Source organism: Chlorocebus sabaeus, chromosome 5, assembly GCF_047675955.1.
Source record: "Chlorocebus sabaeus isolate Y175 chromosome 5, mChlSab1.0.hap1, whole genome shotgun sequence".
Lineage (NCBI taxonomy): Eukaryota > Metazoa > Chordata > Mammalia > Primates > Cercopithecidae > Chlorocebus > Chlorocebus sabaeus.
In genome coordinates this window covers 42,475,481-42,503,204 of record NC_132908.1, presented here as the reverse complement: position 1 = coordinate 42,503,204, position 27,724 = coordinate 42,475,481, and the positions used below count along the sequence as shown (strand labels likewise).

Below are 27,724 nucleotides of genomic sequence, written 5' to 3'. Positions count from 1 at the left end.
AGAAAGGAGATCCTCCCATCTTCTTAGTTCATGTCTGACTCTTTCTTCTAAAACCTGTGCTGAGTCTTTCACTGCATGCCAGAAAGCACAAACATTTGACTTCATGCAAAACAAGTCCATAAACAATTAGAAAAGTTTTGGTAATATAAGGTCATCTGTTCAAGTCCACCTTGGGAATGTGTAACAAATATTCAAATACTGCAGTGAAAAAGGCATCTTAATATACTTTTTTAAAGTATCTGCTTTAAAAATATCGCTTAAGATTAAGTGTGTAGGGCCGGGCGCGGTGGCTCAAGCCTGTAATCCCAGCACTTTGGGAGGCCGAGACGGGCGGATCACGAGGTCAGGAGATCGAGACCATCCTGGTTCACACGGTGAAACCCCGTCTCTACTAAAAAATACAAAAAACCAGCCGGGCGAGGTGGCGGGCGCCTGTAGTCCCAGCTATTCGGGAGGCTGAGGCCGGAGAATGGCGTGAACCCGGGAGGCGGAGCTTGCAGTGAGCTGAGATCCGGCCACTGCACTCCAGCCTGGGCGACAGAGCTACACTCCGCCTCAAAAAAAAAAAAAAAAAAAAAAAAAAAAAAAAGATTAAGTGTGTAAACAATACTTCGATTCCCTTTGAGGGCACTGTCCTTTGAAGAAGGTAAGGTAGGGCGGAGAGAGTGCCCAGCCCCTAGTTAATGCTTCAGAAGGCACCAGCGGGCTTCCAGGGAGACTTGCTGCGGTCCCCACAGTAATACAGGAGCTCCTCCCAGGTCTCACTGTCTTGGGAGGCAGTGAGGATGACGTGAGGTAACTGTTGATGTCCTGCAGTTTGGTTTTACAGTTCCCACATTTGCTGTGATTGATCAGTCTTCCTAGGTGATCTGTGTCTCTAGTTGCATCCAGCAGTTTTGGTCAGATACTGAAAACGGTAGATGTAGCAGCTCATGGAGGCATCTTGCTCGTGCAGAGCCTTCCCCATCTTGGCGTCGTGATCTCGATGAGGCCCTGTGGTTATTCCACCACAAAGTTGCCCTGGGATAACTGTTTGATGGCGATCACATCCCTGCCTTTGCCATCAATTAGGTCAATCTTCATTCCCTTCTTTCTTCCTATGTTCAATCAAGTCATCTGGTATTTTCCTTTCTTCAGACTGCAGCTTAGCTTTGCTCTGCCTGGAGTTGCTTCGGACAGGGAAGAAATCCAAGAGTTTGCAAGTCTTTTGCGTTTTACCTTGAGCTTTTTTTCCGGGGGAGGGATAAGGGCGCTGTGTGCTCTTGAAGGGCTTTTTCAGAGCTTGTTTGGCGATGGCTGCATTGGTGGAATCAAAAAACAATGTTAGAATTTTGGGAGGTTCTACTGCTTCAGATTATTGGTTTGGAAAAGGTGCCAGAGAACTTATCCTGGCATCTTTGATACTCTGTTCCTGGGACTTCCTGGCGCTCCATATTGCGTTTCCAGCACTTCCTTTCTCTTCTCGTTTCCTGTAACTGAGTTCTAGTCAGGAAGCGAGGAACGCATTTCCAGAGCACTGATTCGGGCTCATGTAGGAATAGATCTTCAATTGCCCGGTGAATACATTCTCCCCGTCCATGCGGGGCTCCCCAGGTCCCTCCACTCTGCCATCTCCAGCCCTGTGACCTCACTGCCACTGCCACCTCCACCGCGTGGGTCTTGGGCGTCTTTCTGCCGGTAGCCTCTCCTGGCCCTCGGAGGGATCCCACGGCCTCCGCCTAGCCGCCGCCCTGGCACCCCTGGGGTGTCCCCCTCCCCCATGGCCAGGGAGGCAGGGCCAGGCACCCATGCCACTGCAGCCCCGGGCAGCCCTGAGCATAAGACACAGGGAGGGAGGTGTAGACCCGTGTCCTCAGCAGCCTGACCACTCTCCACTGACACTGCCCACCGTCTGGCGCCCGCCGGGGAAGGGAGTTCAGTTCAGCTACTGCGGAAAGCAATGTGGAGATTTCTCAAAGAACTTAAAACAGAAGTACGGTTTGACTCAGCAATCCTATTATTGGGTATATACCAAAGAAATAGAAATCCTTCTACCATAAAGACACATGCATACCTATGTTCATCGCAACACTATCCCCAATAGACATGGAATCAATCTAAATACCCATCAGTGGCGTACTGGATAAGAAAACGTGGTTCATGCACACCATGAGGTACTAAATAACCACAAAAAAGGAAAACGATTATGTTCTTTGCAGAAATGTGGATGGAACTGGAGGCAATTATTTTAGGCAAACCAATGCAGGAGAAGAAAGTCAAATACTGTATGTTCTCATCTGTAAGTGGAAGCTAAATATTGATTCCAGATGGACATAACCAAGGGAACACAAGACAGGGGGTCTACTTGAGGGTGAGGGATGGAAGAAGGCAGAGGGAAAAACTATCTATTGCATACTATGCTTGTAACCAATGTGATAAGATGCTCTTTAAACCAAACCCTTGTGACATGCAATTTACATGTATAAGAAACCTGCACATGTACCCCTGAAACTAAAATAAATGTAAAAAAGGAAGTTTAATTCAGGAAGCCCCACATATGTTCTTGCATAATAAAGAAGAATTCAATACATTATTTTAAAAATGCATTGAACGCCTTTAAAATTTAAAGACATTGCAATTTAAAAATGCCTGCAATCCTAAGACTTTGGGAGGCTGAGGCAGGTGGATCACTTGGGCTAAGGAGTTCAAGATCACCCTGGCCAAAATGGTGAAACCCCATCTCTACTAAAAATACATAAACTTGCCAGGCATGGTGGCATACACCTGTAATCCCAGCTATGCAGGTGGCTGAGACAGTAGGATTGCTTGATTCTCCCCCTTGATTCCAGGAGGCAGAAGCTGCTGTGAGCCAAGACTGTGCCACTGCACTCCAGCCTGGGCTACAGAGTGAGACTGTCTCAAAATAATAACGAAATTAGTTAATTAATTTAAAAGACAAATCTCGTAAAACTTACTATCTGTTAAAGAAAATATTTTTCAATAGCGTTTGTTAAAACGTGTGTCATAGTCCATTTAGTATCGCTGTAATAAAATGCATGAGGCCAGATAATTGATAAAGAAAATGAGTTTATTCAGCTTACTGTTTGAAAGGCTGCATAAAAAGCATTGCACCAATATCTGCTTCTGGTAAAGGCCTCAGGAAGCTTTTACTCATGGCAAAATGGGAAGAAGAGCTAGTCTGTAGATATCACATAATGAAAGAAAAAGCAAATGAGAGAGGAGAGATGTACTAGGCTGTTTTAAACAACCAGATCTTTAGGAAATGAATGCTGTGAGAATCCAGTCATTGCTATGAAAATGGCACCAAGCTATTCATTTGGGATCCACTTTCAGGACCCAAACACCTCCAGTTAGGTTCCATCTCCAACAATGGGCATCTAAATTCATCATGAGACTTCGGGGGACAAACATAATATATAGCGTTTCACCCTTTTCTCCCCAAGTCTCATGTTCTTATCACATGCAATATACAATAATTCCATAACTATAGTCTCTGTATTAGTCTGTTCTTGAATTCCTATTAAAAAAAACTGAAACTGGCTAATTTCTACAGAAAAGAGATCTAATTGGTTCATGGTCTCACAGGCTTTACAGGAAGCACAGTGCTGTCATCTGCTAAGCTTCTGGAAAGGCCTCAGGAAACTTAACAATCATGGCACAAGGTGAAGGGGAGAAAGCACTTCACATGGCCTGACCAGGAGAAAGAGAGAGAGGGGAGGAAAGTGCAACACACTTAAATGATCAGATCTCAAAATAATTCACTATCATAAAATAGCACAAAGTGCATGGTGCTAAATTATTCATGAGTAACACACTCCCATGACCCAATTACCTCCCACAAGGTCCCATCTTCAATGGAGTTACAATCTGACATGACATTTGTGTAGGAACATATTTCTAAACTACATCAGTTGCTAAATGTCTTAAGTTTCAGTATCACCTCAGAATTCCAAAGTCTCATCTGAAACTCAAGTGAATTTCTTACAGCCATGAACCTGTAAAATCAAAAACAAATTACTCTGTAATCTCAGCACTTTGGGCAACTGAAGTGGGTGGATTTCTTGAGCTTAGGAGTTTGAGACCAGCCTGGGCAATATGTAAATACCCCATCTGTACAAAAAATACAACAAATTAGCTAGGCATGGTGTCACATGCCTGTAGTCCCAGCTACTCAAGAGGCTGAGGTAGGAGAATTTCTTGAGTCCAGGAGGTTGAGGCTGCAGTGACTCATGATCACACCACTGCACTCCAGCCTGAGCAGCAGAGCAAGACCTTGACTCAAAAAGAGTAATTTACTTTCAAGTTATAGTAGTTGTGTAGCTATTAACATTTTGAGGAAGAAATCACTCAAAAGAGAAATTTTCCTTGCAAATCTGACAGCAAGGAATGCAGACATTAAATCTTACAGCTCCATAATTTCTCTTGACACCATATCACACATGCTGGAAACACTGCTGGGAGCAATTAGCTTCCAGACATGGACAGGTCTGTCTTCGTGGCTTTACTGGGCACAACCAAGATGGCTGTTCTCATAGGTTGGAGTTGAATGTCTGTAGCTTTTCCAGGTTGAAGTTATATACTGCCAGTGGCTCTATGATTGTGGGGTCTGGAGGGAAGCAGGGGCCTGCTCCCAGAGCTCCACTAGGCAATGTCCCAGAAGAGGCTATTAATGCTTGCTCCACTCCTGCAGCAAGTTTATTCCTGGGTTCCCAAGCTTTAAAATAGATTCTCTGGCATCTAAGTGGGGGCCACAACCAAGCTTCCGCCACTTTTGCATACTCTGTGCCTGTAAACTTAATGCCACATGTAAGCTCTAGGGGCCTAAGGCTTGCACCCCCTGAGGTGGCAGCTGAGCAGTATCTTGAGCCCTCTGAGATGTGGGTGGAGCTGAAGTGGCAGAAATTCATGAAGCAACATCCAAAGATGATCCAAGGAAGCAGCACCCAAGACCCGTTCCCCAAATTTATTTAGTTCTCCTAGTCCCCTGGATCTGTGATGGGAGGAGCAGCTTCAAAAATTTACAAAATGCATTTCAAGGCTTTTTCTCATTGTCTTGACTATTACCACCTGGCTCTCTTTTAGTCACATTAATCTCTTTAGTAAGCAGTTGCTTCACAGCACCCTTGAATTTCTCTCCTGAAAATGTTTCTTTTTCTCTACCACACAGTCAGTCTGGAAATTTTCCAAATTTTTACATTCTGCTATTTTTTAAATTACAAATTCCACTTTTAGGTTATTTCTTCGCTGCAGTACAAAACTGTAAGCTGTTTAAAAGCAGCCATACAACTTCTTGAAGTGAAAACCACCACTTCTTTGCTGCTGAAAATCTTCTTTTTCCAGATGCTCTAAGTCATCACTTTGTGGAAGTTTAACCTTTCACAAAACTCTAAGGCATGAACACAATGTAACTGATTTTGTGGGTGGCATAACAACAGTGACCTGTGCTATAGTTTCCAATAAGTTCCTCATTTCTATCTCTGACGTCATCACATCACAATGGCCTTTACTGTCTATATTTTTATCAGCATATTGCTCACAACTACTTAACTAATCACTAAATGTTTTAAACTTTCTTTCATTCTCCTGTCTTCTTCTGAGCCTCCAAACTCTTCCAACAATTTTTCAGTAGCCAGTTCTAAGGTCAGTTCTAAAGTCAATTCTAAAGCCACTTCCAAATTTTCGGGTATAGTTATGGCAGCCCCATACTCTCTGTACCAATTTTCTTTTTTAGTCCATTTAATGTTTCTTGAAAGGAATACCTGAGGCTGGGTAATTAATTTTTTTAAAGTTTATTTGCCTCACAATTCTGCAGGTGGTACAAGAATTGTGCCACCAATATTTGCTGATGGTGAGAACCTCAGGCTGCTTTTGCTTATGGTAGAAGGTAAAATGAGGACATCCTATGCAGAAATCATATGATGAGAGAGAAATCAAGAGAGGGAGAGAGGGGTTAAGAGTCAGCCTTTCTTTTATTAACAGACCTCCTAGAAATAAATACAGCAAAAATTCACTTATAGTAAGAATAACACCAAGCTATTTATGAGGAATTTGCTTCTATGACCAAACAGCTCTCAATAGGCCCATTGCCAAAATTAGATCAAATTTAAACATGACATGTGGTAGACAAAAAAACATTCAAACTATAGCTGCATAGTATATTAAAAAGGAAATTTATTTAGGACCATTGAGATAGGTATAGGAGCCACTTCAACAAGGTCTTTCAGTAAGGGAGAAAGATTGGGCTCAACTTTGAATATAGCACAAAAAACTGGTTATTGATAGCCAATGAATAGAATGAGTTTGTGGATGGAAAATTACATCCGGGGTAAGGGGGATTGCAGCTAAACTGACCTAACAAGATTCTTGCTAAATGCAGGCCAGGTTGATCATACATCACCTGGGGAATGGTGGAGGATGAGACACTTTATCAGATATCACTGAATGTGATTAGATATTTAGGGTGGGGCTACTAGCTAAACTGACTTAGTAATGTTCTTTTCTACATCTGGATTTTGCAAGAAAGTATATAGATGATCCTGGGAGAAAGTTTAGAACTCTGACTGAAATTGGGCCAATAAAATAATTTTTGTCAGATTTTTATTATTTCTAAGTATATATAGCTCAGTCATATTGAGAGTATCCACAATGGTAGGCAACCAATCTCCAGAACTTTTATTTTACCTTGCAAAACTGAATATCTGTACTCATTAAACCTACAATTCTCCATTTATACCTCCACCAATTTCCTGGAAACCACCATTCTGTACTTTATTTCTAATTGGATTTCAGCCTACAAAGAAAAGGTAGAAAAATTTCATATATATAATCTAATAATGCATCTTAAAAAAACTAGAAAGACAAGAACAAACCAACCCCCAAACTGGTAGAAATTAGTAGAAAAGAAGTAGTAAAGATCAGAACACAAATAAATGAAATTGAAATAAAAAACAACACAAAAGAACAATAAAGCAATTGACTTTTTAAAAAGATAAAATTTACAAATCTTTCACCAGATTAAGAAAAAAAAAAGAGAAGACCTAAATAAAATCCTCCCAGCAAAGAAAAGCCCAGGACTCCTAGCTTCACTATTGAATTCTACCAAGCATTTAAAAAAACTAATACCAATCCTACTTAAACTATTTCAAAATTGGAGGAGGTAATACTTCCAAACCTATTCTATGAGGCAAGAATTACCATGATGCCAAAATAATAAAAGGACAGATCAAAGAAAGAAAGCAGTAGGCCATTATCTCTGATGAACATTGATGCAAAAATCTTTAACAAAATACTAGCAAACTTAATTCAATAAGATGATATAAAGATCATATCATGAAGAAGTGGGATTCAGCCCAGTGAACAAAGGTGGTTAAACTTATGCAAATCAATCAATGTGATACGTCATATTAACAGAAAGAAAAACTAATACCATACGATTTTTCAAATGATGCTGAAAAACCATTCAGTATAATTCAACATCCTTTTATGATAAAATCCTCAAAACCTGGGCAGAGAATAAACATAATTCAACACAATTAAAGCCATACATGAAAGACCAACAGCTACTATTATACTAAACAAGGAAAAACCAAAAGCATATCCTCTATGATCTGCAAAATGACAAGTGTCCACTTTCAACACTGTTATTCAACATAGTATAGGAAGTCCTAGCTGGAGCAATCAGACAAGAGAAATATATAGAGGACACCAAAATCAGAAAGAAAGAAGTCAAGTTATCACTGTTTGTAGATGATATTATCTTATATTTGGAAAAACCTAAAAACTCCGCTAAAAACTATTAGAACTGATAAATTCAGTAAAGTTGCAGGATGCAAAATCAATATACAAGTATTAGTAGAATTTTTATATGCCAACAGTGAACAATATGAAAAAAAATCAAGAAAGTAATCTCAAACTAGGTAAAAATGAAATAAAAACACCTAGGAATTAACTTAACCAAAGAAATAAATGATCTTTAAAGTGAAAACCATAAAACATTGCTGCAAGAAATTGAAGAGGACACAAAAAGGGAAAGCTATTTCCTGCTCATGAATCAATAATGTTAAAATGTTAATACTACCCAAAGTAGTCTACAGATTCAATGCAATTGCTATCAAAATACCAATGACATTTTTCACAAAAGTAGAAAAAAACAATACTAAACAGTATACAGAACCATAAGAGACCCAGAACAGACAAAACTATCCAGACCAAAAGGAACAAAACTGCAAGAGTCCCATTATCTGACTTCATATAATGTTACTGCAGTATAGAAACCAAAACAGCATGAAACTGGCATCAAAATAGACAAAACAATGGAGTAGAACAGAGAACCCCAAAATGAATCTATATACCTACAGTAAATTTATTTTTGACAAAGATACCCGGAACATATATTGGGGCAAGAATGTCTCTCCAATAAATGGTGATAGGAAAACTGAATATTCATATGTAGAAGAATGAAACCAGACTCCATCTCTCACTATCACAAAAATCAAATCAAAATAAGTTAGAAACTTAAATCTCTGGTGTCAAATTATGCAAGTACTAAAAGGAAACACTGAAGAAACTCTCCTGGCCATTGGTATGAGCAAAGATTTCTTGATTGTACCCCAAAAGCATGGCAACAGAAGCAAAAATGGAAAAAATAAGACCACATGAAGTTAAAAAGCTTCAGCACAGCCAAGAAATCAATCAACCAAGTGAAGAGAAAACCCACAGAATGAGAGAAAATATTTGCAAATTATCTACCTGACAAGGAATTAATAACTAGAACGTATAAGGAGTTCAAACAACTCAATAGGAAAAAAAATCTAATAATTCAATCAAATAATGGCCAAAATATTTGAACAGACTTTTCTCAACAGAAGACATACAGATAGAAAACAGGTGTATAAAAAGGTGCTCAACATTACTGATCATCAGAGAAATGCAAATCACAAATACAATGAGATATCTCACCCCAGTTAACATGTTTTTTATCCAAAAGTCAGACAATAACTTGCTGGTGAAAATGTGGAGAAAAGGGAACTCATGTAAGTTGTAAACTGTCAGTGGGAATATAAATTAGGGAAATTACTTTGAAAAAAGTTTGGAAGTTTCTTAAAAATTAAAAATAGATCTAGATCCAGCAAAACAGTGTCCAGAGTTTATTCCTTCTGGTGGGTTCTTGGTCTAGCTGACTTCAAGAATGAAGCCACGGGCGATCGCAGTGAGTGTTACAGCTCTTAAAGATGGTGGGTCCGGAGTTTCTTCCTTCCAGTGGGTTCGTGGTCTCACTGACTTCAGGAGTGAAGCCACAGAGACCAAGAACCCACCAGAAGGAGTAAACTCTGGACACATCTTGGCAACCATGAAGGGACTATTGACTATCGCCAAGCGGTGAGTACCATTGGAGCTTTTGCTTGCTATTCTGTCCTACTTTTCCTTAGAATTTGGGAGCTAAACACTGGGCACCTGTTGGCCAGTTACAAGTGACTAGCATGGCCACTGGACTAAAGACACAGGTGTCAGGCTTTCTGGGAAAAGGGCTCTCTAACAAATCCTGACTCTTCAGAATTGGGAGCGTTGGTTTGCCTGGAACCAGCTTCCACTTTTCCTGTACTTCTGGGCTGAGCCAAGGGTCAACAGAGAGGAAAGTCATTTAGCTCCAGGGTGCCGACAACAAGTTGGTTGACCCTGCGACCATGAGTGGAACTCTCAAAGTTACGTCACCCAAGCGAGAGTCAGTCATCTATTCTATCTATCCTGACCCTTGCCTCCTGGAGCCTAATGCCTGTCAGAAAAACTCCCTGTTGCCTTACTTCTCTGAGGCTACTTCTGCTTCTAAAAACCATATCCTGTCTCTGGTGCTTTTCTAGATTCTCCTGTAAGAATGCTTTCTAGTATAAACTTCAGGATTCTGTCCACTTCTTCTTTTATTATTTTAATTTTTAAAAATATACTTAAAGTTCTAGTGTACGTGTGCACAACGTGCAGGTTTGTTACATATGTATACATGTGCCATGTTGGTGTGCTGCATGCATTAACTCGTCATTTACATTAGGTATATCTCCTAATGCTATCCCTCCCCCCTCACCCCTCCCCACAACAGGCCCCAGTGTGTGATGTTCCCCTTCCTGTTTTCAAGTGATCTCATTGTTCAATTCCCACCTATGAGTGGGAACATGCGGTGTTTGGTTTTCTGTTCTTGTGATAGTTTGCTGAGAAGAATGGTTTCCAGCTGCATCCATGTCCCTACAAAGGACACAAACTCATCCTTTTTTATGGCTGCATAGTATTCCATGGTGTATATGTGCCACGTTTTCTTAATCCAGTCTGTCACTGATGGACATTTGGGTTGATTCTAAGTCTTTGCTATTGTGAATAGTGCCACAACAAACGTACGTGTGCATGTGTCTTTATAGCAGCATGATTTATAATCCTTTGGGTATATACCCAGTAATGGGATGGCTGGGTCAAATGGTATTTCTAGTTCTAGATCCCAGAGGAAAACCCATGCTGTCTTCCACATGGTTGAACTAGTTTACAGTCCCACCATCAGTGCAAAAGTGTTCCTATTTCTCCACATGCTCTCCAGCACCTGTTGTTTCCTGACTTTTTAATGATTGCCATTCTAACTGGAGTGAGATGGTATCTCATTGTTGTTTTGATTTGCATTTCTCTGATGGCTAGTGACGATGAGCATTTTTTCCTGTGTCTGTTGGCTGTATAAATGCCTTCTTTTGAGAAGTGTCTGTTCATATCCTTAGCCCACTTTTTGATGGGGTTGTTTGTTTTTTTTCTTGTAAATTTGAGTTCTTTGTAGATTCTGGATATTGGCCTTTGTCAGATGAGTAGATTGCAAAAATTTTCTCCCATACTGTGTGTTGCCTGTTCACTCTGATGGTAGTTTCTTTTGCTGCGCAGAAGCTCTTTAGCTTAATTAGATCCCATTTGTCAATTTTGGCTTTTGCTGCCATTGCTTTTGGTGTTTTAGACATGAAGTCCTTGCCCATGCCTATGTCCTGAATGGTATTACCTAGGTTTTCTTGTAGAGTTTTTATGGTTTTAGGTCTAACATTTAAGTCTCTAATACATCTTGAATTAATTTTCGCATAAGGAGTGAGGAAAGGATCCAGTTTCAGTTTTCTACTTATGGCTAGCCAATTTTCCCAGCACCATTTATTAAATAGGGAATCCTTTCCCCATTTCTTGTTTTTGTCAGGTTTGTCAAAGATCAGATGGTTGTAGATATGTGGTATTAGTTCTGAGGGCTCTGTTCTGTTCCATTGGTCTATATTTCTGTTTTGGTAACAGTACCATGCTGTTTTGGTTACTGTAGCCTTGTAGTATAGTTTGAAGTCAGGTAGCGTGATGCCTCCAACTTTGTTCTTTTGGCTTACAACTGTTTTGACAATGCGGGGTCTTTTTTGGTTCCATATGAACTTTAAAGCAGTTTTTTCCAATTCTGTGAAGAAAGTCACTGGTAGCTTAATAGGGATGGCATTGAATTTATAAATTACCTTGGGCAGTATGGCCATTTTCATGATATTGATTCTTCCTATCCATGCGTATGGTATGTTCTTCTATTTGTTTGTGTCCTCTTTTATTTCACTGAGCAATAGGAGATTTTGTGCTGATATGATGGGGTTTTCTAAATAGACAATCATGTCATCTGCAAACAGGGACAATTTGACTTCTTCTTTGCCTAACTGAATACCTTTGATTTCTTTCTCTTGCCTGATTGCCGTAGCCAGAACTTCCAACACTATGTTGAATAGGAGTGGTGAGAGAGGGCATCCCTGTCTTGTGCCAGTTTTCAAAGGAAATGTTTCCAGTTTTTGCCCATTCCGTATGATATTGGCTGTGGGTTTGGCATAAATAGCTCTTATTATTTTGAGATACGTTCCATCAATACCGAATTTATTGAGAGTTTTTAGCACGAAGGGCTGCTGAATTTTGTCAAAGGCCTTTTCTGCATCTATTGAGATAATCATGTGGTTTTTGTCTTTGGTTCTATTTATATGCTGGATTATGTTTATTGATTTGCACATGTTGAACCAGCCTTGCATCCCAAGGATGAAGCCCACTTGATCATGGTGGATAAGCTTTTTGATGTGTTGCTCCATTCAGTTTGCCACTAATTTATTGAACGTTTTTGCATCAATGTTCATCAGGGATATTGGTCTAAAATTCTCTTTTTTGTTGTGTCTCTGCCAGGCTTTAGTATCAGGATGATGTTGGTCTCATAAAATGAGTTAGGGAGAATTCCCTCTTTTTCTATTGATTGGAATAGTTTCACAAGGAATGGTACCAGTTCCTCCTTGTACCTCTTCTAGAATTCAGCTGTGAATCCGTCTGGTCCTGGACTTTTCTTGGTTGGTAGGCTATTAATTATTGCCTCAATTTCAGAGCCTGCTATTGGTCTATTCAGGGATTCAACTTCTTCCTGGTTTAGTCTTGGCAGAACGTATGTGTCCAAGAATGTATCCATTTCTTCTAGGTTTTCTAGTTTATTTGCATAGAGGTATTTATAGTATTCTCTGATAGTAGTTTGTATTTCTGTGGGGTCGGTGATGATATCCCCTTCATCATTTTTTATTGTGTCTATTTGGTTCTTTTCTGTTTTCTTCTTTATTAGTCTTGCTAGCGGTCTATCAATTTTGTTGATCTTTTCTAAAAACCAGCTCCTGGATTCATTGATTTTTTTGAAGGATTTTTTTTGTGTCTCTATCTCCTTTAGTTCTGCTCTGATCTTAGTTATTTCTTGCCTTCTGCTAGCTTTTGAATGTGTTTGCTCTTGCTTCTCTAGTTCTTTTAATTGTGATGTTAGGGTATCAATTTTAGATCTTTCCTGCTTTCTCTTGTGGGCATTTAGTGCGATAAATTTCCCTCTACACACTGCTTTAAATGTGTCCCAGAGATTCTGGTATGTTGTATCTTTGTTCTCATTGTTTCAAAGAACATTTTTATTTCTGCCTTCATTTCATTATGTACCCAGTAGTCATTCAGGAGCAGGTTGTTCAGTTTCCACATAGTTGAGCAGTTTCGATTGAGTTTGCTAGCCCTGAGTTCTAGTTTGATTGCACTGTGGTCTGAAAGACAGTTTGTTATAATTTCTGTTCTTTCACATTGGCTGAGGAGTGCTTTACTTCCAAGTATGTTGTCGATTTTGGAATAAGTGTGATGTGATGCTGAGAAGATTGTTTATTCTCTTGATTTGGGGTGGAGAGTTCTGTAGATGTCTATTAGGTCTACTTAGTGCAGAGTTGAGGTCAATTCCTGGATATCCTTGTTAACTTTCTGTCTCATTGATCTGTCTAACGTTGACAGTGGGGTGTCTCCCATTATTATTGTATGGGAGTCTAAGTCTCTTTGTAAGTCTCCCATTATTATTATTGTAAGGGAGTCTAAGTCTCTTTGTAAGTGTCTAAGGACTTGCTTTATGAATCTGGGTGCTCCAGTATTGGGTGCATATATATTTAGGATAGTTAGCTCTTCCTGTTGAATTGACCCCTTTGCCATTATGTAATGGCCTTCTTTGTCTCTTTTGATCTTTGCTGGTTTAAAGTCTGTTTTATCAGAGACTGGGATTGCAGCCCCTGCCTTTTTTTGTTTTCCATATGCTTGGCAGATCTTCCTCCATCCCTTTATTTTGAGCCTATGTGTGTCTCTGCATGTGAGATGGGTCTCTCGAATACAGCAAACTGATGGGTGTTGACTCTTTATCCAATTTGCCAGTCTGTGTCTTTTAATTGGACCATTTAATCCATTTACATTTAAAGTCAATATTGTTATGTGTGAACTTGATCCTGTCATTATGATATTAGCTGGTTATTTTGCTTGTGAAATGATGCAGTTTCTTCCTAGCATCATGGTCTTTATATTTTGGCATGTTTTTTCAATGGCTGGGTACTGGTTGTTCCTTTCCATGTTTAGTGTTTCCTTCAGGATCTCTTGTAGGGCAGGCCTGGTGCTGATGAAATCTCTAAGCATTTGCTTCCCTGGAAAGGATTTTATTTCTCCTTCACTTATGAAACTTAGTTTGGCTGCATATGAAATTCTGGGTTGAAAATTCTTTTCTTTAAGAATGTTGAATATTGGCCCCCACTCTCTTCTGGCTTGAAGAGTTTCTGCCGAGAGATCTGTTGTTAGTCTGATGGGCTTCCCTTTGTGGGCAACCTGACCTTTCTCGCTGGCTTCCCTTAACATTTTTTCCTTCATTCCAACTTTGGTGAATCTGACAATTATGTGTCTTGGAGTTGCTCTTCTTGAGGAGTAACTTTGTGGCATTCTTTGTATTTCCTGAATTTGAATGTTGGCCTGCCTTGCTAGGTTGGGGAAGATCCTCTGAATAATATCTTGCAGAGTGTATTGCAACTTGTTTCCATTCTCCCTGTCACTTTCAGGCACACCAGTCAGACGTAGATTTGGTCTTTTCACATAATCCCATATTTCTTGGAGGCTTTGTTCATTTCTTTCTACTCTTTTTTCTCTAAACTTCTCTTCTCACTTCATTTCATTCACTTGATCTTCAATCACTGATACTCTTTCTTCCAGTTGATCAAGTCAGTTACTGAAGCTTGTGCATTTGTCACGTACTTACCATGTCATGTTTTTCATCTCTATCAGTTCGTTTATGGACTTCTCTGCATTGGTTATTCTAGCTATCCATTCTTCCATTCTTTTTTCAAGGTTTTTAGTTTATTTGCACTGGGTACATAGTTCCTCTTTTAGCTTTGAGAAGTTTGATCAACTGAAGCCTTCTTCTCTCAACTCGACAAAGTCATTCTCTGTCCAGCTTTGTTCCATTGCTGGTGATGAGCTGTGTTCCTTTGGAGGGGGAGATGCGCTCAGATTTTTAGAATTTCCAGCTTTTCTGCACTGTTTTTTCCCCATCTTTGTGATTTTATCTGCCTTTGGTCTTTGATGATGGTGACGTACTGATGGGGTTTTGGTGTGGGTGTCCTTTCTGTTTGTTAGTTTTCCTGCTAACATTCACGACCCTCAGCTGCAGGTCTGTTGGAATTTGCTTGAGGTCCACTCCAGACCCTTTTTGCCTGGGTATCAGCATTGGAGCCTGCAGAAGATAGAATATTGCTGAACAGCAAGTGTTGCTGTCTGATTCTTGCTCTGGAAGCTTCGTCTCAGAGGTGTACCTGGCCGTGTGAGGTGTGAGGTGTCAGTCTGCACCTTGTGGGAGATATCTCCCAGTTAGTCTACTCAGGGGTCAGACACAGATAGTATGTATGCTTATCTAATCCTACATGCCCACGCTGCAATATGGAAAAAAAAGGAGTTTCTAACTTCTGGGGGAACTCCCATTAAATATCACAAGGAAATCATGGGGTTATTGCATGCAGTGCAAAAACCCAAAGAGGTGGCAGTCTTACACTGCTGAAGCCATCATAAAGGGGAAGGAGAAGAGAGAACAGCAGCATAACCTGCTAGCAGAGGCAGGGAAAGACTAGTAGAAAGAGAGGAAGAGACAGAAAGTCAGAGAGAGAGAGAGAGGAAGAGATAGAGACAAAGATGGAGTCAGAGAGAGAGAGACAGAAAGTCAAAGAGACAGAGGAAGAGATAGACAAAGAGGGAGTCAGAAAGTGAGAAAGAGAGACAAAGACGAAGTCAAGAGAGAGAAAGAGAGAGACAGAAGGAGTAAAGAAAAAAGAGTGTACCCTATTCCTTTAAAAGCCAGGGTAAATTTAAAACCTAAAACTGATAATTGACAGTCTTCTCCATCACCCTATAACACTCCAATAACACCTTATCAGTGTAAACAAGGGCATAGCCTGAAAGCGCTGAGGTCACTGAAAACCCGTAGCTTTCCTTTTGGAGATCCTTGGCCCAGTGGCCTGTGGATGGCCCAGGTGCCTTCAATATGAGGCAGTGGCTGCTTTGCTAGCAGAAGAAAGTGGGAAAGTAACTTGTAGAGGTAATCTCATTGTGAGCACACCTCACTGGGTCAGAACTGTTCTAAGTCAAAAAAAAAAAAAGAGGAAAGGCAAAGGGGTAACTTACTGGCTCAAATCTTGAAGTGTGGCACTGTTCTGTTGGTAAAAGACGATTTGACCCAGCAGGTTTCCTAACAGGGGATCTAAATCTTAATTAATTACTATACAAAGGTCTGAGCAGACCTAGGAAGAACTCCCTTCAGGATGGGATGATAGATGGTTCCTCCTGGGAGATTAAGGGAAAAAGGCACAATGAGTATTCAGTAAATGATAAGGAAACTCTTATAGAAGCAGAGTTAGGAAAATTGCCTAATAATTGGTCTGCTCAAATGTGTGAGCTGTTTGCACTCAGCCAAACCTTAAAGAACTTATAGAATCAGGAAGGAGCCATCTATACCAATTCTAAGTCAATATGGACTGAACGAGGTCCTATTAATACCAAAGAATAATTGAAATCCCAAACTTACAAGGCTTTCAACAAAAGTAAAGCTTGCTAAAAAAGTTAACAGTATAACATGTATTATGCTAACTTCTAATCTTATGGAAATCAGACCCTATCTGTGTCCCTCAAAGCTCAAGTCCATCAGCACAGGGCCATACAACTAATACCCCTTCTTATAGGGTTAGGAATGGCTACTGCTACAGAAACCGGAATAACAGGCTTACCTACTTCATTATCCTAGTACCACACACTCTCAAAGGATTTCTCAGACAGTTTGCAAGAAATAATGAAATCTATCCTTACTCTACAACCCCAAATAGACTCTTTGGCAACAGTGACTCTCCAAAACCAAAGAGGCCTAGACCTCCTCACTGCTGAGAAAGGAGGACTCTGCACCTTCTTAGGGGAAGAGTGTTGTTTTTACACTACACAGTCAGGGATAGTAAGAGACGCTGCCCAACATTTACAGGAAAAGGCTTCTGAAATCAGACAATGCCTTTCAAACTCTTATACCAACCTCTGGAGTTGGGTGACATGGCTTCTCCCCTTTCTAGGTCCTGTGACAGCCTTCTTGCTATTACTCACCTTTGGGTCCTGTATTTTTAACCTCCTTGTCAAATTTGTTTCCTCTAGGATCGAGGCCATCAAGCTACAGAAGGTCTTACAAATGGAATCCCAATGAGCTCATCTAACAACTTCTACTGAGGACCCCTGGACTGACTCACTGGCCCTTTGACTGGCCTAAATAGTTTCCCTCTGGAGGACACTACAATTGTAGGGCCCCTTCTTTGCCTCTGTCCAGCAGGAAGTAGCTAGAGTGGTCATCACCTAATTCCCAACAGCTGTTGGGGTGTCCTGTTTAGAGGGGGGATTGAAAGGTGAAGCCAGCTGGACTTCTGGGTCAGGTGGGGACTTGGAGAACTTTTCTGTCTAGCTAAAGGATTGTAAATGCATCAATCATCACTCTGTAAAAATGCCCCAATAGGTGCTCTGTGTCTAGCTAAAGGATTGTAAATGCACCAATCAGCACTATGTAAAAACGCTCCAATCAGTGCTCTGTGTCTAGCTAAAGGATTGTAAATGCATCAATCAGCACTTTGTAAAATGGACCAGTCAGCACTCTGTAAAATGGACAAATCAGCAGGACGTGGGTGGGGCCAAACAGGGGACAACCCCGTGGGGCCCTCTTCCACTTTGTGGAAGCTTTGTTCTTTCCCTCTTCACAATAAATCTTGCTGCTGCTCACTCTTTCGGTCTACACTACCTTTATGAGCTGTAACACTCACTGCAAGGGTCTGCGGCTTCATTCCTGAAGTCAGCAAGACCATGAACTCACCGGGAGGAACAAACAATTCTGGATGCGCCACCTTTAAGAACTATAACACTCACTGCAAAGGTCTCTGGCTTCACTCCTGCAGGGGGCCCTTGAACAGGCCTGGGCTTCATGAAAGATTAAACATTTTTTCATGTATCTAAAACTCTCTTTTCTTGTCTTCCATTAAACGGACACACGTGGAGGCTAGAAAAACTTGATCCTTTGTTTTCATTTTTGTTTTTCATTTTAAACTAAAATTTGACTTAAAAAAGAAGACACTGGAATTGGAGGGAAAACTATTCAGGATTCAGTTTTTTTCTTTACTTCTGTTTTTCCTTCCTTCCTCCCTCCTTTTCCCCTCCACCATCTCTCTCCTCCCCTTTTCCCTCCCTTCCTTCCTTCCCTCCCTCCCTCCCTTTCTTTTCTTTTCTTCTTTCTTTCCTTCCTTTCTTTCTCTTCTCTTTCTCTCTCTTTTCTTCTCTCCTCTTTCCCTTCCTTCCCTCCTTCCTTCCTCTTCTCTTTCTTTCTCTCTTTTCTTCTCCTCTCCTCTTTCCCTCTCTTTTCTTCTCTCCTCTTTCTTTCTCTCTCTTTTCTTCTCTCCTCTTTCTTTCTTTTTCTCTTTCTTCTTTCATTTTTTTTTGAAACACTTACCCCTACCTACAGAGAGATTATCCTATGTGGAACAGCTATACAGAAAGATTAGTTTTAAAATTATTTAAATTTATAATAATAAAAAGCATTAAAATCATCCAGTCTAAAATTGTTTGCAAAGGTTTATATTTTTTTGTTTCTTTGTGCTTGTTTTACTAAATTAGTGAGGGCAAATTACTAGTAGATGAGCTTAAGAGTGCAGTGAGGAGCCACTGTGAAGAAAAGGACTCTTTTCACAAAGCAGTATTTTCCCTGCCCTGTCTCCACTGGATGTCAATCAACACATGCCACTAGTCATTTAGTAAAAATGAGCAAGCAAACAGAAACTGCAATATGCTTGTACACCTACACCAGGTACTTTCTGTACAATAAAGAAATGGGGAGGCTGGGCACGGTGGCTCACGCCTGTAATCCCAGCACTTTGGGAGGCCGAGGTGGGTAGATCATGAGGTCAGGAGATTGAGACCATCTTGGCTAACATGGTGAAAGCCTGTCTCTACTAAAAGTACAAAAAAAAAAAAAAAAAAGCCAGGTGTGGTGGCGGGTGCCTGCAGTGCCAGCTACTCAGGAGGCTGAGGAAGGAGAATGGTGTGAATCTAGGAGGTGGAGCTCGCAGTGAGCCGAGATCACACCACTGCACTCCATTCTGAGCATCAGAGCAAGACTCTGTCTCAAAAAAAAAAAAAAAAAAAAAAAAAAAAAAAAAAAAATGAGGAAAGAGATAGTAAATGATAGAAAGAAGGATACTCTACCAGTCAGATTGTGGTGGAACCGTATGGTGTTTTTCACATGAGAATGTCTGCTTGGTCTGTGGGCACAGAGTTCTAAGGTAAAGTAACAGGTTCGTTCTTAGTAGATACCCTGTCTACTGCTGGAACACATACATTCTATCTTTGTCCTCCATTTCTGGCTATTCAGGCATGTCTGTTTTACTGACTGCTGCCCGTAAAACTGGAATCTTATCTGTCTCATGAACAAACCCTGTCATTCAATGTAGGTTTTCACTCACTAAGTGATATGTGCCTCTCAACTTTCAGCTGCATCCCAGCACCATCCTACCTGCCACCTTCAAATACACAGGATCATTGTCCTCAGTCTTGATTCAAACTTTTCCTTGGCCACAGTGGAGCCTGAAAGCTTCAGCTTCACAAAAGAGGTCCTAAATCTGTGCCAAACCAGGAAATTAGCAACACACTGGCACCAGGAGCAGCAGCAGGAGAAGGTGGCAGAGCTTTACTAGAGTTTTTATTACCATTCCTACAACAGCAGCAGCAGCAACAACAACTACTGCTTCTAATAGTGGTAATAATAATGATAATAACTATGGTAATGATGAACAGCAACAGTAATCGTAACTGTTGATGTTTAATTTATATATTTATAATTTATAATGTTCTATAATTTACTTTTAGTAACTTTTATGGCATGTTACTTTTGGCATAGACCTCTGGACCCCACCACATTCCACCTTAGGGATGAATTTCACATATGGACCTATGGCTGCCCACCTGCCAGTGTGGGCCCTCTCTCCACTCCACCTCCAGACCTAAAATCTGATTGACCTTCTTAGAAGACATAGTAGTCATGGCACTCATAGAATCCATTTGGTAACTCCCTGGAATGGCTACATCTGCTGCCCTCCAGTGGTCGCCCACCGCAGCTCATGCTGGTCGACATGGACTGGGCAAAGAGGAGCAGCTCTAGGAAGGCTCAGGTCTGACCCTGTCTCCTCCATCATATGAGAAGAATCTAAGCATGAATACACGAAGCCTTCCAGCCCCATTCATAGTCACTATTATCTGGCCTGTGGCCACCCCTAAAACAGGGGTGGAAGAGTGGCCCCCACCACTTCCAAAATCCATCCCAGCCAGTAATCAAGCTCCAGGAAAGTGAAGTCGAGGAAGGATGCCCCCTGACCCCCAGCCTTGAGGAGTGTTGATCACCTTCAAAAACCCACAGGATGGGTGGGGCCTCCAGTTCACTCTGCTGGTACAGGTAAACAGTGCAAAAGACCAGCTAACACATTAATACTGTAGGGTTCACAGCAGGCCAGGGATGAACACTCCTTCCCACAGGTTGGAGAAAGAAAGGGTGAATCTTAAGAGTGCCCTTGAGTGCTGTGGGATAAACCCTCAGGACAACAGTTTCAACAAATATGTAACAGTGAGAGAGCTGCTCTATTATGTAGGAAACCACGCAGGAGCAGTTTGTCTGTGAATGGTTATGATGCAGGCTCCCCAAGAACATGCATTACCTGATGGAGTGAACAAGAAGAATACACTTTTTTTTTTGTAGTAGTTCTGATGGGCAGACAGAAAGACTTGGCCCCTCACACACACGGTTCCTCGGGTCTAGTGTGTAGACTTAGAGTTCACAGAAGGGCTGGGAGTTATGGCTGCTTTTCTCCACGGTCAGTAATTGCCATGCAAGTGTGGAGTAAAAATGGTCTACTCTGCTATAGGTGGGGCAGGAGCTGGTGTTGTGGACCTTTGAAGTGCACTTGTGAATCATATGGCCTTGGGGTTGCTGGTAGAAGCCTAAGACATAAAGAGCATTTTTCTCTTGGTTTGGAGTGTCAGGAGATGGGGTCTCAATGCTTTGGTCATTCCAGGGTACGTGTCGGGGCCTCTAGGGCTCAGGGCTGGGATGTTGCTGATTAACTGCCCAATACCAAGTACTTGGCAGCTGAGGGTTTCAGAGACTGTGGGGCACAGAGTGTGTGTTGAGAGGAGAGTTGTAGAAAGTGTTTGGAAGCAGCCATGCTCCTGCTGTTGTTGAAGTGACAAAGAAGTGGCTGGTTGATTCTGGGTTGGGGAGGAATGTCCAAAGCCCTGGGAACCCAGTATCATTGGAAGACTTCTATTCAAGTCCTGTACATTCTTGCAATTGCTAAACTTAAGAAAACAGAGGAGATAAAACTTTTTGTAGCTGGTCTGGCCTTAGAGATCCAAAACCTCTCAGACCCAAACTGCCCCATATGGGATCCTCATCCACTACCATATACAAAAATCAACTCAAGATGGATCAAAGACTTAAATCTAAGACCCAAAACCATGAAAATTCCAGAGGATAACATAAAAACAACTTTTTTGGAAATTGGTTCGGGCAAATAATTCATGACTGAGACCCCAAAAGCAAATACAACAAAAACAAATATAAGTAAATGGAAACTAATTAAACTAGAAATATTCTGCACTGCAAAAGAAATAATCAGCAGAATCAACAGACAACAAGCAATGTTGGAGAAAATATTTGCAAACTATACAACTGACAAAGAACTAATATCCAGAATGTACAAGGAATCACCAAAAATTAGCAAGAAAAAGAAAACCAAATAATCCCATCAAAAGGTGAAGGAATAGACAATTCTCAAAAGAAGACGTACAAACAGCCAACAAACATATATAAAAAAGCTAAGCATTACTAATTGTCAGGGAAATGCAAATTAAAATCACGGTGGAATACCACTTTACTCCTGCAAGAATGTCCATATTTTTAAAATAAATAAAAATAAATGTTGGCATGGATGTGATGAAAAAGGAACACTTTTGCACTATAGGTGGGAATGTAAACTGGAACAATCACTATGGAAAACAGTATGAAAATTTCTTTAAAAACTACAAGTAGAACAACCATTTGATCCAGCAATCCTACCACAGGGCACCTGCTCAAACCAAAGAAGTAAGTCATTATATGAAAAAGAGACACACACACACATATTGATAACAGCACTATTCAAAATTGCAAAAATATAAAACCAACTTAAATGACCATGAACCAACAAATGGATGAAAAAAATAAGGTATATATACACCATGAAATACTACTCAGCCATCAAACAGAATGAAATAATGGCCTTTGCAGCAACTTGAATGGAGTTAGAGGCCATTATTATAAGTGAAGTAACTCAGGAATAGAAAATCAAATACTGTATGTTCTCACTTATAAGTGGGAGCTAAGCTATGAAAATGCAAATGCGTAAGAATAATATAACAGACTTAGTGGACTCAGGGAGAAGGGTGGGAGGGTATGAGGAATAAAAGACTACATATTGGGTACAGTGTACACTGTTTGAGTGATGTGTGCACCAAAATCTCAGAAATCACCAGTAAAGAACTTATTCATGTAACTAAAAACCGCTTGTTTCCCCAAAAGTATTCAAATACAATTTTTAAAATGTGACTTCAGAAAAATAATAGCTGGAAAATCTGCCATATTTCAAAGTGATGAAACAACAAATATGATCAAACAAAAATACCAGATCCCAGAAAATTATATTTAAAAATATAAGGAAAACTAAGACTTTTCAGGATAAACAAAAGCTGAGGATATTTAGAAAGCCCTACAATACATGCTCAAATAATTCTTCATGTTGAAAAATAAAGCAACGCATAACAGACTCATATAACTATATGAAAATAGAAAGCTCTCTCTTAGAGGTAAATATGCACGCAAATATGAAATTCTCTGAACACTATATATATAATATATTCTTTGAATATCTTGTGTAATATATACACAAATATATAATTCACCATTATAATGGTAGTGCATAAAAGCCTCATAATTCTGCTATAGAATTTTAAGAAACAAAACCATTACAAATCTGCATAAATCTTTTAGCAGACACAGTGTAAAATACATAATTTATGACAATATAGCGAATGAAGTGGAAGATGGCAACAGATTGAGTTTCTGTGTCAATTGAAGTTGTTATGAGAGTCAAATGTATTGCTATAACTTTAAGATGTTTAATGTATATTCCTCATGGTTATTACAAAGAAAATACCTATAAAATGTACCCAAAAGGAAATGAAGAAGAAGTCATAGCATGTCACTACAAAAAGGACCAAAATACAAAAAAAGGCAGGAGGAGAGAAAAAGAGAGACAACATAGCTAGAAAAACCACAGACAATTAATGACAAAATGACAATTAAGTTCCTCCTGTTTAGTAATTCCTTTAAATATAAATGAAATGAACACCCTAATTAAAAACATAAAACACTGAATGAATTAAAATACAAGATCCAACTCTATGCTGTCTGCAAACAACTTACTTTAGCTCTACGGAGTCAAATAGGCTGAAAGTAACAAGAACTATATTCTGTGCAATGAGTGACTAAATGTTGACCTTAAGTCAACAACTGTAACAAGAGACAAAGAATGATATTATATAATGATGTAATACAGCCCATTTGCTAGCAATCTATAAGTTATAAATATACATGTAACCAGCATGATGACATTTAGATATATGAAGCAAATATTGACAAAAGCAAAGTAAGAAATAAACAAAATAATAAGAGATGATTTCAAGACATGTTCAATAATGTATATGAAAACAATTTAAAAAATCAGTCAGAAAATGGAAGACTTGAACAACACTATATGCTATTTAGATCCCACATATACAAAATTACTGGGTCAACAGCAGCAGAATGCACAATATTCTTAATTGTGTATGTCACATTCTTCAGGATGCAAAATAGTCTTATATTTTTACAATGTTTGAAATAATATAGTGTATATTTTATGACCAGAATAAAACTACAAATCATAAGCAGAAGCAAATCAGCAAATTCAAAAATATTTTGCACTTTTAACAACATATTATTGACACACTTTTGTTCAAGGGTCAAGAGTTTTAATATTTGTGAGATGTCAGCATTGTTCACAGTGATGCACACATTCAACATAACCCTTATCAGAATTCTGATAGGACATTTTCACAGAAATATTTTTTTTTTTTTAAATTTATTTATTATTATTAAACTTCAAGTTGTAGGGTACATGTGCACAACGTGCAGGTTTGCTACATATGTATACTTGTGCCATGTTGGTGTGCTGCACCCATCAACTCGTCATTTACATCAGGTATAACTCCCAATGCAATCCCTCCCCCCCTCCCCCCTCCCCATGATAGGCCCCGGTGTGTGATGTTCCCCTTCCCGAGTCCAAGTGATCTCATTGTTCAGTTCCCACCTACGAGTGAGAACATGCGGTGTTTGGTTTTCTGTTCTTGTGATAGTTTGCTAAGAATGATGGTTTCCAGCTGCATCCATGTCGCTACAAAGGACACAAACTCATCCTTTTTTATGGCTGCATAGTATTCCATGGTGTATATGTGCCACATTTTCTTAATCCAATCTGTCACTGATGGACATTTGGGTTGATTCCAAGTCTTTGCTATTGTGAATAGTGCTGCAATAAACATACGTGTGCATGTGTCCTTATAGCAGCATAATTTATAATCCTTTGGGTATATACCCAGTAATGGGATGGCTGGGTCATATGGTACATCTAGTTCTAGATCCTTGAGGAATCGCCATACTGTTTTCCATAATGGTTGAACTAGTTTACAATCCCAGCAACAGTGTAAAAGTGTTCCTATTTCTCCACATCCTCTCCAGCACCTGTTGTTTCCTGACTTTTGAATGATCGCCATTCTAACTGGTGTGAGATGGTATCTCATTGTGGTTTTGATTTGCATTTCTCTGATGGCCAGTGATGATGAGCATTTTTTCATGTGTCTGTTGGCTGTATGAATGTCTTCTTTTGAGAAATGTCTGTTCATATCCTTTGCCCACTTTTGGATGGGGTTGTTTGTTTTTTTCTTGTAAATTTTTTTGAGTTCTTTGTAGGTTCTGGATATTAGCCCTTTGTCAGATGAGTAGATTGCAAAAATTTTCTCCCATTCTGTAGGTTGCCTGCTCACTCTGATGGTAGTTTCTTTTGCTGTGCAGAAGCTCTTTAGTTTGATGAGATCCCATTTGTCAATTTTGGCTTTTGTTGCCGTTGCTTTTGGTGTTTTAGACATGAAGTCTTTGCCCATGCCTATGTCCTGAATGGTACTACCTAGGTTTTCCTCTAGGATTTTTATGGTATTAGGTCTAACATTTAAGTCTCTAATCCATCTTGAATTAATTTTCGCATAAGGAGTAAGGAAAGGATCCAGTTTCAGCTTTCTACTTATGGCTAGCCAGTTTTCCCAGCACCATTTATTAAATAGGGAATCCTTTCCCCATTTCTTGTTTCTCTCAGGTTTGTCAAAGATCAGATGGCTGTAGATGTGTGCTATTATTTCTGAGGACTCTGTTCTGTTCCATTGGTCTATATCTCTGTTTTGGTACCAGTACCATGCTGTTTTGGTTACTGTAGCCTTGTAGTATAGTTTGAAGTCAGGTAGCGTGATGCCTCCAGCTTTGTTCTTTTGACTTAGGATTGTCTTGGAGATGCGGGCTCTTTTTTGGTTCCATATGAACTTTAAAGCAGTTTTTTCCAATTCTGTGAAGAAGCTCATTGGTAGCTTGATGGGGATGGCATTGAATCTATAAATTACCTTGGGCAGTATGGCCATTTTCACGATATTGATTCTTCCTATCCATGAGCATGGTATGTTCTTCCATTTGTTTGTGTCCTCTTTTATTTCACTGAGCAGTGGTTTGTAGTTCTCCTTGAAGAGGTCCTTTACATCCCTTGTAAGTTGGATTCCTAGGTATTTTATTCTCTTTGAAGCAATTGTGAATGGAAGTTCATTCCTGATTTGGCTCTCTGTTTGTCTGTCACTGGTGTATAAGAATGCTTGTGATTTTTGCACATTAATTTTGTATCCTGAGACTTTGCTGAAGTTGCTGATCAGCTTAAGGAGATTTTGGGCTGAGACAATGGGGTTTTCTAAATATACAATCATGTCGTCTGCAAACAGGGACAATTTGACTTCTTCTTTTCCTAACTGAATCCCCTTGATTTCTTTCTCTTGCCTGATTGCCCTAGCCAGAACTTCCAACACTATGTTGAATAGGAGTGGTGAGAGAGGGCATCCCTGTCTTGTGCCAGTTTTCAAAGGGAATTTTTCCAGTTTTTGCCCATTCAGTATGATATTGGCTGTGGATTTGTCATAAATAGCTCTTATGATTTTGAGGTACGTTCCATCAATACCGAATTTATTGAGCGTTTTTAGCATGAAGGGCTGTTGAATTTTGTCAAAAGCCTTTTCTGCATCTATTGAGATAATGATGTGGTTCTTGTCTTTGATTCTGTTTATATGCTGGATTATGTTTATTGATTTGCGAATGTTGAACCAGCCTTGCATCCCAGGGATGAAGCCCACTTGATCATGGTGGATAAGCTTTTTGATGTGCTGCTGAATCCGGTTTGCCAGTATTTTATTGAGGATTTTTGCATCGATGTTCATCAGGGATATTGGTCTAAAATTCTCTTTTTTTGTTGTGTCTCTGCCAGGCTTTGGTATCAGGATGATGTTGGCCTCATAAAATGAGTTAGGGAGGATTCCCTCTTTTTCTATTGATTGGAATAGTTTCAGAAGGAATGGTACCAGCTCCTCCTTGTACCTCTGGTAGAATTCAGCTGTGAATCCATCTGGTCCTGGACTTTTTTTGGTTGGTAGGCTATTAATTATTGCCTCAATTTCAGAGCCTACTATTGGTCTATTCAGGGATTCAACTTCTTCCTGGTTTAGTCTTGGAAGAGTGTAAGTGTCCAGGAAATTATCCATTTCTTCTAGATTTTCCAGTTTATTTGCGTAGAGGTGTTTATAGTATTCTCTGATGGTAGTTTGTATTTCTGTGGGGTCGGTGGTGATATCCCCTTTATCATTTTTAATTGCGTCGATTTGATTCTTCTCTCTTTTCTTCTTTATTAGTCTTGCTAGTGGTCTGTCAATTTTGTTGATCTTTTCAAAAAACCAACTCCTGGATTCATTGATTTTTTGGAGGGTTTTTTGTGTCTCTATCTCCTTCAGTTCTGCTCTGATCTTAGTTATTTCTTGCCTTCTGCTAGCTTTCGAATGTGTTTGCTCTTGCTTCTCTAGTTCTTTTAATTGCGATGTTAGAGTGTCAATTTTAGATCTTTCCTGCTTTCTCTTGTGGGCATTTAGTGCTATAAATTTCCCTCTACACACTGCTTTAAATGTGTCCCAGAGATTCTGGTATGTTGTATCTTTGTTCTCATTGGTTTCAAAGAACATCTTTATTTCTGCCTTCATTTCGTTATGTACCCAGTAGTCATTCAGGAGCAGGTTGTTCAGTTTCCATGTAGTTGAGTGGTTTTGATTGAGTTTCTTAGTCCTGAGTTCTAATTTGATTGCACTGTGGTCTGAGAGACAGTTTGTTATAATTTCTGTTCTTGTACATTTGCTGAGGAGTGCTTTACTTTCAATTACGTGGTCAATTTTGGAGTAAGTACGATGTGGTGCTGAGAAGAATGTATATTCTGTTGATTTGGGGTGGAGAGTTCTATAGATGTCTATTAGGTCTGCTTGCTGCAGAGATGAGTTCAATTCCTGGATATCCTTGTTAACTTTCTGTCTCGTTGATCTGTCTAATGTTGACAGTGGAGTGTTGAAGTCTCCCATTATTATTGTA

General features: G+C 39.8%; 1 pseudogene; it reads right to left on the bottom strand.

Annotated features, from left to right (window-relative positions):
- Positions 1-1,072: 1,072 nt before the first annotated feature.
- The window catches only part of LOC140711632 (tripartite motif-containing protein 60-like), a 44,942-nt pseudogene continuing 18,290 nt past the window's right edge, over positions 1,073-27,724 (bottom strand).